Source organism: Xenopus laevis, chromosome 3L (assembly GCF_017654675.1).
Source record: "Xenopus laevis strain J_2021 chromosome 3L, Xenopus_laevis_v10.1, whole genome shotgun sequence".
In the NCBI taxonomy this organism is placed as follows: Eukaryota; Metazoa; Chordata; class Amphibia; order Anura; family Pipidae; genus Xenopus; species Xenopus laevis.
The window spans coordinates 146,888,766-146,903,324 of NC_054375.1; the positions used below are offsets into that span (position 1 = coordinate 146,888,766).

General features: G+C 41.7%; 1 long non-coding RNA gene across 2 annotated transcripts; it reads right to left on the reverse strand.

The window, feature by feature from the left end:
- Positions 1–1,292: 1,292 nt before the first annotated feature.
- Positions 1,293–13,216, reverse strand: LOC121401629. Of its 2 annotated transcripts, none has more exons than XR_005966406.1 (3): positions 12,823–13,216; positions 7,227–7,448; positions 1,293–1,647 (listed from the first exon to the last, which is right to left on the reverse strand). It is a non-coding gene; the product is annotated as an uncharacterized LOC121401629 (long non-coding RNA). The 2 variants fall into 2 exon arrangements; XR_005966405.1 differs by lacking the exon at positions 1,293–1,647 and adding an exon at positions 5,818–6,214.
- Positions 13,217–14,559: the final 1,343 nt, after the last annotated feature.

The following is a 14,559-nucleotide window of genomic DNA, read 5'->3' on the forward strand; positions in this document are numbered from 1 at the left end:
TTTTTACATTCCCTTATTTTTAAGGTTTACTTATCCTTTAGGGTGGTGGCAGAGGTAAAGTAATCTCCTTTAAATGCCTTCCCACTGACGATTATTGTAACTAGAGGCATGTGGGTTCCAGTGCATATTTTGAGATATTCCTACTATCCAGGATCTACTTTCCCTTAGACATCTGACCTCTAGTGATGTGTGGGTCAGGAAAAACTCAACCAGCACCCAACCCTAATCCTCAAAATGTTGCCATTGTAAGACCTGCACCCAACCTGTACCCACATTTTCTCGCTCTGAACACTATTACTATGTGCTCCTCTGGTTCCAAGATAGTGAATCTTCCAGAGGAATAGAAACATGTACTTCTCCAGTCTGACCCACACCCCTAACCCACAATGGCTGGCCAAATTTCAACCCCTTCAGTCACTGCTGGTTTTGGGTCAACCCTCACATCACTACTGACCACCCATATCTCTCAACAATTGCATAATTAAAGATCCAAGTTCTTTGTTCCCATAGCCCCCAGTCCAGTACAGCAAGTTAAGGTGGCCATACACATAGACAATCGCTCATTTGGCAATGTCACCAAAGGAGCAGATCTCTCCCCGATATGCCCACATTGAGGTGGGCGATATCGGGCTGATCTGATCATTTTCTCCAGTAATCTGTGTAACTGCCATTTAGGTATAATTCACTGTCAGTTTCTGATTGAGCTTATCAGCACCTGCCCAGCAGCATGAAGTAATGACTTTTCTTTCCTGTGCAAATATTACTCCATTCCAAAAACATGACACGCACTCAACAGTTTATTCTCGAAACTACACGACTGATGAAACAGAAGGAAAGAGCATCAAGATTCCCAAGAGATGGTCCACTTAGAAAGAGCAACAGTCCGATGATTTCACAGACTTTCTGGCACAAATAGGCCAAGTCCTGTTTTCCTGTTGCTATAAAGAAGATATAGGGGAAGCTCGATGTGGAGATTATAATTGTTTCATTCTACTCTCCTGAGATACATCAGTTCCAGCTTGGGAGTGGTTATATTATATGCATGATGCCAAATTCATACCAGTATATATCCTTAGAATGTACTTGCATGTTGTAAACAACAGTATACTAAGTCGTGTTGCTGCTTATATAGCTGCTAAGGCTTAATTTCCCTATCAACGACCATGTAGTCTTGACATCTGATTGGAAGACGAAAATTAGAGGACCTGAACAGAATCAACTAAAAAAAGACAATAAAATATAAGTCTCACAGCCAATTTTTTTTTTTTTTATTTGGTTGTTGGGGTCAGAGACAAGAGCTTCAACAAAGATGCAGAATGAGAATAATCAAAAAGTAAAGTAAAACAAGACCGTTTGAAAAGTTACTTTAAATAGGTCTGTCTACAACATACTAAAAGTATGGAATCGTGGCCATAAAGGAACGTGTATAAAATGTGCTCTGTCCTTCCTTTAACTTTACGTTTTCATATTTTCTTTATTTCTATTATTCGGGACGAATTATTATGCTTTTCAGTTGTACTCGGTCACCCATCTCTTTTCTTTTATTCATGGCTGTGTTCCGTAGCTTGACAATCTGGCATTTCATATGTGATGCTGTTACTAGGGTCCCACTTACCCTGGCATCGAGGCAGTGGTTGGAATGACAGACTGGAAGATGAATAGGAGAGATTTCCCATCATTGCAAAGTCAGATAATGAATGTAATGCTCCTGAGATAACTGCTTTAAACATGGACCATATCATCTTAGAGAAGGTGGGGGTGGTGTTGATCACTAACATTCCCTGGCAGAGGCATAGCAGTTTCAGTTCAATAAGAGGCTCCCTAAATAGACAAATCTGTTGCTACACAATAAAATGGTTTATCATTTGTATTTTGATTCTGTTACCCAATGTTCCTCACTAGAAAATAAAATAATTTTTAAGACAATCTTCTAATCTGCCATAGCCAGCCATGCCTCCCAATCTACCCATTAACCCCATCCTTATATCAGTTAATAAATACTGTCCACCTAAATAGTGACAAATAGAAGGTTTTTCTGGCAAAAGAAATCTTTCTCAGCTTCAGGTTTGGAGACCTCTGTCCCCTACACTAGTAATCACTCATTAGTGGAATATGTTTCTTTTCAGAATATATTAATATAATAATATATTGCTTTTCTGCTTGAAAAAGTCTCACTAAATATTCACTTCAGTTTCAGCCTGCCAACCCTCTGCCCCACCTCATGCCACATCATATTCATATTTACAGGAATACTTTCCAAACTATTAATGTTTCCACCACAATATCCTGAATATAATTATGATTAAAAAGAAGTCAGCCCAATGTAAAAATGCTGCATATCCCCTCCTCAAAGTAATAAACTTTGTAATGCTGGGAAACTCCAGATCTCTAATAGGATTAGAGGTTGCAAAAAACCATCAAGCTTAAATAATAAGCAGTTGGCATGTAACACCTTATTGGAGAAACTGTGAGTTCTTTCCTGCACGCTGGTTTATCTACAATGGGAACTGGAAGGCCAAGCTTGACCTCCGGTTAATTTGGGACAGTTCTTGAATGCCCAATGACTCAGCCAATGTAATTGTTATTTGTGTATTATCCATTAGGTGAGTAGAACAGAAGCAAAAAACCAAATGGCCTGTAAGAACGAGGAAGGAAACCTTCTTGATGAGATCATTATAACTGCTCAAGGTTCTGGACATTTTGTTCAGTTCAAGTCCTTTTGATCTGCAGGACTTTTTGTAACAAGCAAAACAAGCAATGTTTGCAACCTCAACCTCACATCAGCCCTCATGAGCATCTAGTTCTTCTGTGAACCAGTCATTCTCAGCAGCTAAATGGGAATTTAATGGCCAACAGTTGCAGTAACTATGTATGTTAGTTGAGTACTTGTGTCACATTTTTGCCACCACGCATTTGGAATGTTCACAGGTTTAGAGCAGATGTTAGTGGACCCTTCATCTTGCACTAGAGACACAATAGGACCCAAAGCTTTTCAGACTGTGACACTGATCTAATGGAAATAAATGTATGTTCCTTAAAGCTTGTTTCTTACAGAAGATTCCAAACATAAGCGTGTTTGCCAGTACAATTCTGCACCACCAGTGTAAAGTCTGAATGTTCATTCTGTGTTTGTTTTGATTCTTGCATGGTCTCCATCATGTTCCATAGCCAAAAACAAAGAGGTAGAATAACTGTAGGCTCCACTGAATAGGGAAAAGGAGAATTAAGAGATGTTTTATGCCTTAAGGGTTGGGGGCAGGCCATGCTGCACTACTGGATTAGCTGAACCAGCACTGAGAGAAGCCAAAAACCAAAAAAGTTGCCGCAAGGAACCAAATGCCACTGCAGGAAGCCACACACAGCTGCAAGAAGCCAAAAGCTGCCAAATGGAGCCAGAAGCTGCTGAATGGAGCCAAAACCGCCAAAGAAGAGGAGAAGCCGCTAAAAGGAGTGGACGTTGCCGAATGGAGCTGAAGATGAGGAGAATGAAGAAAACATTTAAAGGTAAATTCCACTGGCCACCAATGCTTTTTTAAAAAAAAAAACTTTTATGGGGCACCCTGGCCACCAAATAGCACTCAATAGTCCCACTGCAACTCTTCTAGTTCCATTGAGTAGGAGAATCAATATCTGTAAGCAGTAGCGTAACTAGAGGGGGCGGGCCCTGGTGCGTGACGCGCAGCCGGGCCCCGCCCCCCTCCGTACTGCCCGCATTATCAGTGGCGCACAGGCTGCCGGGGGGCCTGGCCCACTCGCACCCCCTGCTCACCTGGTAGTTCCACCACTGTCTGCAAGCAGTTCCATAGTGCAGCACTGGCTCTTTCTGAAAGCACAAGATCAGGCACAATGACCTGAGATGGAGCCTACACACCAATATTACAACTAAAATACACTTGCTGGTTCAGGAATAACATTTAATATTGTAGAGTGAATTATTTGCAGTGTAAACAGCGTCATTTAGAAATAAAAATCATGACAGAATCCCTTTAAGATTCCATTGTTCTCTTACTATCTTGCAACAACTTTTCTTATCTATCCGATACACTCCTCACCTTACCTTACCTTAAAGGGATACTGTCATGGGAAAACAAGTTTTTTTCCAAAACGCATCAGTTAATAGTGCTGCTCCAGCAGAATTCTGCACTGAAATCCATTTTTCAAAAGAGCAAACAGATTTTTATATATTTAATTTTGAAATCTGACATGGGGCTAGACATATTGTCAATTTCCCAGCAGCCCCCAGTCATGTGACTTGTGCTCTGATAAACTTCAGTCACTCTTTACTGCTGTACTGCAAGTTGGAGTGATATCACCCCTCCCCCCAGCAGCCTAACAACAGAACAATAGGAAGGTAACGAGATAGCAGCTCCCTAACACAAGATAACAGCTACCTGGAAGAAGCACTTAATAGTAAAAGCCAAGTCCCACTGAGACTCATTCATTACATTAAGTAGGAGAAATAACAGTCTGCCAGAAAGCAGTTCCATCCTAAAGTGCAGGTACAAGTCACATGACTGGGGGCGGCTGGGAAACTGACAAAATGTCTAGCACCATGTCAGATTTCAAAATTGAATATAAAAAAATCTGTTTGCTCTTTTGAGAAGAGTGCAGAATTCTGCTGGGGCAGCACTATTAACTGATGTGTTTTGGAAAAAAACATGTTTTCCCATGACAGTATCCCTTTAAGTGTTGCCTAGTATTGTGAAACTCTTCATATCAATTCTCCAGCATTTAGCTTTGATCAGTCTACTACAAGTTAGTAAATTAAAGCAAGTCAAGATGGGTTGCTATTGCCAACTGCACTTGTGTTTTAAAAATATACAGTAGATAACTTATACCTCGAAATGAATGCTGTCTTCCCATTTACTCACGTTGTCTATTAAAATGACCACAAATCACATTAAACGTGTGTATGACGGGAACTCACACATTTCCCATGGGTTGGAATTTTTTTATCCTGTGACTTAACCTAACTCACTGCCCATGCTGCATCCAACCAGCCCAAAGCCCTCTTCCACCATCACCAAAGGGAAGGGACCCTGCTTGAAGTTTGACCTGTCTGAACTCCATCTAGGGCTTACTTTCTTGGCCCAAACCAGCCTAACAGGTCAGCCACCCAATTACTACTGGAAGACTAAGGGTGGTAACAGACGAGGCTACTGGGGGAGTTTAGTCGCCCAGCGACAAATTGCCTCTTCTTCGGGCGACTAATCTCCCCAAAATGCCTTCCCGACGGCTATAATGTAAATCGCTGGTGGGATGGCGTTTTGCCTCACGAGGAAACTTTGGGCGACTTTGGAAAGAAGAGGAGATTTGTTGATGGGTGACTAATCTCCCCCAGTAGTCTTGTCTGCCACCACCCTAAGAGGAGTTCAATTCTGTTACAGATTGAGCTACAGACAGCCGGAAATCATCCACTCTGAACAAGCAAATGCTCCTTATTTTACAAACAGGAATAAATGAGGCCATTTCCCATACATCATGCCTTTAATCTTCTCTGAAAGACAGCTATTTCCTAGGATTTTGGCACATGAAGTGTTATTTCCTTATTCCAGCCTAAACCATATTTTCCACTTTGTTTGCTTAGTGAAGCCGATTCCTGGCATCGCTATGTAAATAAATAAGCAACGCTAGGAGGTCAGATACTAATAGATTAGTACACAGTGACTCGCTCAGCCTCAGAAGCAGAGAAATACTTTATTATAGGAATAAAATGTATATGGTAGAGAATGGAGGGGGTCCATCTGCTCATGCTGCTTAGCCGGTCACTAAAATAGAACTGGAATTCTGGGTGGAAAAATTGTGGGTATAAAACATTTCAATTTGCATGTGTGTTTTTAGGACATATTATAAATATCTTCAGTCGAGGGCCAGAAACTGCCAGGTAATAATGAAAGTATGAGAAATGCAAGAGGAATAATGACGCAACGTTTCCTGTATCCTTTAGTTAACCCTCAAATTGCTTTCATCTGTTTGTATGTGTAGGTCACCAGCAAGAAAAGAATAGGACCTGTGAGTTTGTGTTTGTTTCCTGGTATTTCCATGGCAGCGAGAAACGTTACGAGTCCCAGGCGACAGCTCAGAGGCCCATATTAATGATCCACAAATATCTCAGTTTCAGTAGCAATGTTTTCAAGGAATCCTTATCAGATCCTAAATTCACTCCCGCCTTTCTTTCCTCCGCCTCCCCTTTTCCTGGGCAATGTGGACGACCCTCCAATGAGAAATAACATTGCAGGTCAAGTGGGAAGATTAGGGGGTGATTTGATAAAATCCGAATTTATCTCATATTTTATTAAAAAAAAACACGGCCAAATTCCCATCTGATGGCGGAAAAACTCAATAAAATGACTCAAAACCCCGAATCGCTTGAATTTTTCGTTTTTTTCCCCCAGAATTGCTTGATTTTTTTCGAGTTTTTACCCAAAAAGCCAGAAAAGGTCTGATTTTCAAACTCAAACTACAAAAAGTCAAAATTGAGATAGATGCCTCTTCCATTGACTTATTCTAGGGATGCACCAAATCCAGGATTCGGTTTGGGATTCGGCCAGGATCGCGTGACTTTTTTTCACAAAACAAGGAAGTAAAAATGTTTTCCCTTTCCCACTCCTATGCAAATTAGGATTCGGATTCAGTTCGATATTCAGCCGAATCTCTTGTAAAGGATTCGGGGGTTCGGCCAAATCTATAATAGTGGATTCGGTGCATTCCTAACTTATACAGAACCTTAACAGGTCTGAGATGGCGGATTTTCAGATTTGGGCTTTTTGCAGCATCGGGTAGAATAAATCTCTAAAAATTTGAGGTTTTTTTCATGAAAATTTTAAGTTTTTGCCCCAAAAAGCCCAACCACATAAATTTGAGGTTTTGAATTTGAAACCAACTGAACTGAAAAAAATGGTTGGAAGGTGAACAACCCCTTTAATGTTTAAACCTTCCAGCGTTGGTCCTCATCTCTACATAAGTTAATAGACTGGATTTCAGCTCAGCCCCTTTAGGGTACAAGGGTCGCCAGATACTAAAATATCTCTATAAAACAGAAAGCAAAATGGATGGCGCCAATAGCGTAGATTATAATATAATAATGTTGGAAATGGTTATTTGCACAAAGTATACTCACTCCAAAGTTCCTAAATTGTACACATCCAACCAGCCAAAATCAAACCTCCAATCTGTATTTCTAGTATATAAACCAGCCCCTTCCTCCAATGCACACCTTAACTTACTTGTAGCACAATCAGGGGAGAACAGCAGGGAAGCGACAGTGGGGGTGCGACGACAGAGGGAAATCGAGTAGCAGGTCCGGCTTGGCAGGGCCCACGTTTTTTCCCCGGTGTCCTGATGGCCCAGTCTGACCCTGCCAATAATGATGGTAATAATTTTACACCACCTCAAAGTCTGGATGAATTACGGCTGAAGATCGGATGAATTAAGACATCCAAGTGTTCCTGGTGTGAAAAATGGTATAAAAATCTGTTATAAGTGATGGCACAATTTCACTTTTTGCATCTTTTTCAAACTTACGCCTCTACTTTAGGCCTGAATTTGACAAGTGCACCATGTACCCGGTTTTGCACACTCAGGTCTCGATGGCTTGTTGTAATTCAATTGCTTTACACACCATCAGTATTATGTGGCTCGGTTTCCTTCTTTCATTTGTAAACCAATTGTTTCTAATGAAGGCTAATTTAAAGCAGTGGGTAATGGATTCTAGTAGCAGTGATGTCAGTGTGTATCTTGCAAACAGCACTTCATTTTATGGCCATATTAGGAGCGTTTCACTTCATTGTTAAATTTCCACATATGACTTTACTAAATTCTTGCCCGTGGAACCAGGCCAAGTAGTACTGAAACCCTAAACAATCCTACTGACCCAATGACTACTAGACCGCCAAACTAATTCCGCCCCGCCCCCACTCTCTTGAGCGTCTGCTCTTGTGGTCACTCACCTGCTACCTCACTTTACCTTGTAGCCATGGAAACTGCAACCTCATCTGCAACTGCACTTTTCAACATAACCCTAGTTCCAGCCCTGCTTCCCCAATCTTCTCAGGTTCTCCATAACCTGTGGAATAACAAATAATTAGCCCACTAAAAATTAATAGCTGCAAAGTACTCCCACTGGAAGGCATGGGATGCCTGTTAATGGAAAATTAACATTAGAAGGTGAGCTATGACCCATTGTCTAGATATCTACTAGTAGAGTAGAGTCAAGGAACGCTACGTTTGGTTTCTAAATGAATTTTACTGTGAGTTGTGCTTCAGCCTTTTCGGCACCAGTCCTGTAGTGACCTTACTCTGGGAGGTAGGCAGTGATATCATGTATACAGCTTACACAAAAGAAGAGCAACCTTGATTCTATTCTCTTTTCTTAAAGGGGTAGTTCACCTTTAAGCTAACTTTTAACATGCTATAGAATGGCCAATTCTATTCCAATTTTTAATTGGTCTTCATTATTTATTTTTCATATTTTTTTTTCATTATTTGCCTTCTTTTCCAGCTTTCAAAACGGGGGTCACTGACCCTATCTTAAAGAAAAATCCTCTGTAAGGCAACAAATGTATTGTTATTGCTACTTTTTATTACTCCTCTTTCTATTCAGACCCTCTCATATTAATTTTCCAGTCTAAAATCAATGCCTGGTTGCTAGGGTTAATTTGGAAATTGCAAACTGGACAGCGGCTGAATAAAAAGCTAAATAACTTAAAAGCCACAAATAATAAAAAAATGAAAACCAATTGCAAATTGTCTCAGAATATCCCTCTCTACATCATACTAAAAGTTAATTTAAAGGTGAATGACCCCTTTAAGAATCCGCTGAATAAGACACACTCACCCCGGGGGCTTCAGTCTGTTTTATCTCCATAATGAAAATCTATATGTGATTGGACGTCAGTAACTCAAAGAGAGAAGCCAGCGTCAGGAGAGACGGAAGGGGGGCAATCATTAAACCTAAGTATTCCAGCTATTCTGTTTTGGAAAATGATGAAGGCAAAGTTACCTCTAGAAATTATGTTAATAAATGAAATGAGAGCAGAGCAAGTTGTTGGATGGTTATAACTAAAACTGTGACTTATCCTGTCTAAATAAGATTTACAAAATATTGTGTTTTTGCCCTGCTCTGTTTTGCTTACAAAGAACATTTTCCTGGAATGTGGAATTTGGTGACATTTTTAATTTTCTAGTCCAATGTTTTTTTACAATATTTGTCAGTAAAATGCAGCGTATGCAACTGAAATGTGCAGAGTAAGAAGCTTTCTGCCGAACATTGAGAAATGGGATTTTCTACTCTTATTTTAATTTAATTTTATTACCCGCTTTCATTACACGACGCCCCAAAGTGTTTTATGATAAATGGATTCTTTATCTGTTCCTGTGTTTGACAGGAGATTTTCAGCAGTTTACACGGTACAGAACTACACCAGTAAGAGTTTCCTGACACGCGGTGCTTCCTTGTGAATCCATTGTTTATGGGCCCAACACAGCTGGAAAGTTTGTCTGGGGGGAGCTTGGCTCACTTTTGTTATTGAATAGGGATGGGCAATCACTTTGCCTATCTCCTTCCATTCTAGGGTATAGAAGTAGTTCTGTCCTGCAATGTCGGACTAATGCCCCCCAAAAACCCAACACCCTGGGCCCACTCTCACAGCAATTAGATATAGACAATGCCATATGACATGTATTTTTATAAGGGCCCAGGATGAGTATTCTCCAAGACTGAGAATTACCTTGAGGACCTCTTGTACTCTAATAAGCCAGTCTGACCCTGCTGCCTTGCTTTACTTTATAATAAATTGCTTAGTCAGAGATAGGGTTGCCACCTTTCCATGGCCCAAGATCTGGACAGGGGGTGGGCCATGATGACGTGGGCAGAGTAAGAGATTCCACCAGGACGGGCCTATGGCATGGTGATCAGCGATTAGCTGACTGTCAATCAAGGGAGATCCTGTCCGGTTCTCCTTATTTGGAAAACCGGACAGACTGTCTTGATTCAGCAGCCCTTTGTAACCTGGGTCAAATCTGGATGGGTGACAACTCTAGTCAGAGATCCTTTCTGATTCCCTAGGCAGGTTTGGATTTGGGGCCCAGGGCTGCTGCCTTAGGCCCCCCCCCCACGAATGGCTGCTCGCGGCAGGAAGAAGAGTAGGGGAGCGGATCTGCCGTGGGCCCACCTGTTTTTTTCCCAGTGTCCGCCAGCCCAGTCCGAAACTGTACCCAGGGGAAATTCTGGCCCCTCTGCTGCCTGAGGCAACTTACTGCTGCTGCCGCCCCTTCCTCGCACATTCACTTTTATGTGCTAAAGGGGGTCGAGGGAGGTCCACAACGTCACTGGAGGGGTCCAGGAGGCTAGCGCAGAGAGCACAATTGCTAGAACGAATTTCCAGTTTGCCTTTTCTTCGGGCGACTAATCTCCCCGAACTTCCTTTCCGTCGCCTCGAATATAAATCGCCGGCGGGATAGCACTCGGAGCCATTTGTTTTCCGAAGTCGCCCAAAGGTTCCTCGTGAGGCAAATTCAGGTGACTTCGGAAAACGAATTTCTCCGATTTGTCACTGGGCGAATAAATCTTCTCGAATCTCCATGTGCGTCTTTGCCCTAAATAGCACAGTGAGTGAGATAAGAAAGCTAAGAAAGTGTCCATAACTCTGAGGTATTGGACCAGAGGACATTGTGTCAATGTCAAGTGCCTTTCATGGATATGGAGATTGGTGGGATTTGTAAATTTTAAACTGGCATGCGGGGGGCAAGGTCCAGTTATCCTGCTGGCTCCTACCTTCCAGTCCAACAGCAAAGATCCATTTCAACAGCAAGGCAAAGGAAACACAGCAGTTTTTAAATGTCAGTTTTATAAAGAGTATATGGACTGCTTCCTTTTGACGCCCAGCTAATAAACTGCCAGGTTTCTACGGAGCAGTCTCAGGAAGCCTCTGAATACTGCCAATTACTGAAAATACTTTTTCCCAAATCCTGCTTTTTTATATTCACTTCCCTGCAGTTGGATTCTTTCCTCATTTGCTACGATTATAAATCCCATGGCTGTCATTTGGCAATTGTCTACTCTTTAATCACCTGCGTGACTATAAGAGGATGCAGGCCCTGTTGGCGGGGCCTGGGGAAAAGGGGGGCCCAGACTGCAGGGTTTGTTTCCTCTATAGTGTGAACGTCCCCCTCCCTGCAGGTTTCTTCTTTAAATTGAGCAAGAGCGCCTCCGGAAAATTTTCTGGCGCGGGGTAGGGGGGGGTTTCGGCTCACTCTTGTTACACCCCTACTTTCTATTTTAGCTTTAGGTGGCCAGACCTCAACTATAAATGTGGGGATTATTTTTAGTAGAAACATCAGGCCACGGTCTGCCAACTCCAATGTATTGTTGGTATGCTGTTAAACTGCCACCAGAAATTCTATTACACTGCAAGAAACATATTGTTGTACAGGCCTGGGCTGGCAATTTACATATTCTGGCTAATGCCAGACAGGCTTCTGTAAAATGGAATAGACTTGGCCCGTGGGGTCTGCTTGGACGTCAGTCTAGTGGGAATAGCAGGTCCTGTTTTGAATGTCAGTGCAGATATACTGTAATACATATAGGATAAGTCAAAACCCCTTAATATTGTAAGCTATGATGAATAATATGTAGTGCTGGTTTAACGGCAGGCTAAAAACTAATATTATCTTCAAGAATGTTCCCTTTATTGGAGCTCTCTATAGATCTGCTCTGGTACCTGTTCGTGCTTCAAATGAGGAGTGGGCGTGTCCTAATTGCTCCTGCCAGAAGCACAGTATTCGGGGACAGCCAATCACAGCCCTGCAATCATACAAGCAAAAACAGGCTTCAGTTCCCTATCAGGTCCTGCTAGCTGCTGATTGTTTCCTATTCTACAAATCCTACAGTGCAGTGTGCTGAGTACCCGTGGATTAGTGACGTGTGGGCCCTATAACCGCAGTACCCGTGGCTTTACCTGCGGGTCGGGCGGATTCGGGCCAACCTCACACTCCTCTTCGTGAGTGGCAGGCGGGTGCGGGTTGAGCTCTTCTCCTGTTCTCCCTGCCCGCCACTTTCAAATGCCGGCTTCTGACTTCCGGCTTTATAGCCGCATGCCTGCTCACTCCACCCCTTTTGTGACGTCATTGGCGGGGCAGCGCAGGTCTATAAAAGGAACCCGGAACTCGGATACGGTGGGTGTGGGTTGTGGGAGGGTGGGTCTGGTTTTACCCAACCCGCACATCACTACCGCGGATCCCCTGCACAGCCTGGGAAAGGAGGCAGCAGGAAGTTGAACAGATGGGCGGGACTTGCAGGCTTTTTGCAGAAATTTTCAATATATCAGCCTAAAACACAAATATTTTCAGCTGTTTCCTTCTATATTCAAAAGTGTATAAATAATAGCACATTGCTGTTTTTCCCACAGTATGTCTCCTCTAAAGCCTCCCATACCCCCAAGCTATTTTTTAATGTGAATAATGGATATATTTCAGAAGTAGAGTCCTCTAATGAACCTGTTTGTGATCTGCTGGTCATCGGCTCAGCACCTACTAGCCTACTATCATGATTTACCTTTTGGGTGTGACAGAGTTAGAATTATTAGTATGAGCACCTTGATGGAACATGAGTTTGAATGTAGAAGTAACCCTCATACAAACATCACTGCTCCTATAATTAATGACCATGTTGCATGTCTCTTTTGGGTGGGGGTTGCTATAGACAGATGAATGCTCGACTCATAAAATATTCACTGCTCTGTCCTACTTGCTGTACCGTTGCTTTTGGGAGGCAAAATGTCATTCACCTATAAAAATAGTAAATAGATAATAGAGAGCACTCACCCGAACACGCTGTAGGCCGACCTTGCCGTCTGTGCTGACACATGCACGCGTTTCCGGAAGAACACGTTGAATACTGTATCCACTGAGCAACCAAATCATGGAGCACCAGGCAGCATTTGGGGTCATATAAAAAATCCAAATTTATTGAGAATAATCATAAAATCATGATGAGCAAACAAGTGAACATAGCCCCACGCTTAACGCGTTTCGTGGCCTCACGCCACTTCTTCAGAAGCACGGGGCCCCTCCTCTTCTATCTCTCTATATGAAGACATCCCCCACCTGATTAAAACCATTAACTCATTACCACCCATATAAAAACTAACGTAAGACCAGAATCTTTGGAGCTAGATCTATATATATATCTCTTACCATATTCAAATGGAATATTATATCAACTATATGGATGGATAAATATATAATCATAAACATAAGTTAATCTAGAAAATAGTAAAGACAATTTAAGAAAATGAGTTAGTTCATATATATACATATTCGATCGACGTCTCCATCTAAAATAAAGTACATAGAAATATTATAATATTATTTATATAGTTATTCTTAAAGACATCATGATATTTTAAACCTGTTAAATTTGTATATATAATATAATATATAATATATGAATGTGTGTGCACGGCCACTAATATCAAACAAGAAAACTACCCTCCCCGACAGCGCTGATCTATTCAGTCACAGAAACAGGAGAACTCACAGTCCCTGTTCAAGCCCCCATGAGTCTCTATAGTTTTTAATTGATATATCCAGGAGGCTTCCAATCTTCCTAATTTATATTCAAAATCACCTCCTCTCACTTCCATACACTGTTTATCTATTACTTGAAAAAGAACCTGTATAGCCCCATCATGTTTCTCTATTATATGTTTCGCAACCGCTGATTTCAAGTCTTTCCTGTCTGTGGCTGATATATGTTCTAAGAATCTTGTACTCGCCATCCGTGTCGTCTTACCTACATATTGTGCACGACAAGCACAAGTGATCAAATCCACTATTCCCTTGGATGTACAGTTAAAGTACTGGCTGGTATTATAGGACAACTGAACTGGTAAAAATATTCGACGGTTTAACATAGCTACAAGTTTTACACCTATTCCTCCCACATTTGTACATCCCCTTATATTTAAGCCGTGTTGATTCCGAAGTTTTAGTCTTAGAGGAAAAGAGGCTTTTGGAAATATGGGATGTTATATTCTTACCTCTCTTAAATGTAAATGAGGGTTTAGTGTCTATCACACTTCTAAGTGTAGGATCCTGGAGAAAGACGAGCTGGAAATTGTTAAAGATGAGATTACTAATCTTAACAAAGTGGCATTTAATACACCTGATCGAGGGGTTGCTGAACCCACGGAATGGATCCATATTAAAGAACAAATTAACCGTTATGAATCCATGATTAAAAACCTCAAAAGAGATAAATTTCAACGGGATAAACGTGACTATGATAATAATGCCGTATATATTTGGAAGTCTGAGAAAAGGGGATATCGTCCCCAAAAGTTTATCAACCCTGAGTATCCAGGCAGCAAGGGTCATGGGATATCCACTCCCCTTTCTATTTTAAAACCAGAGAGAGTAGTCCAATTTGTGGATCGGGCAGAGGGATCACCTGATCAAAGAGGTTCTTCACCTGTTTCATCTTCCTCTTTTTTTAACCTCGGAACCAGAATTTTCGGGAGACGATACGGAAGACCAAAGAGTCCAAGAGAGGGCACCGGA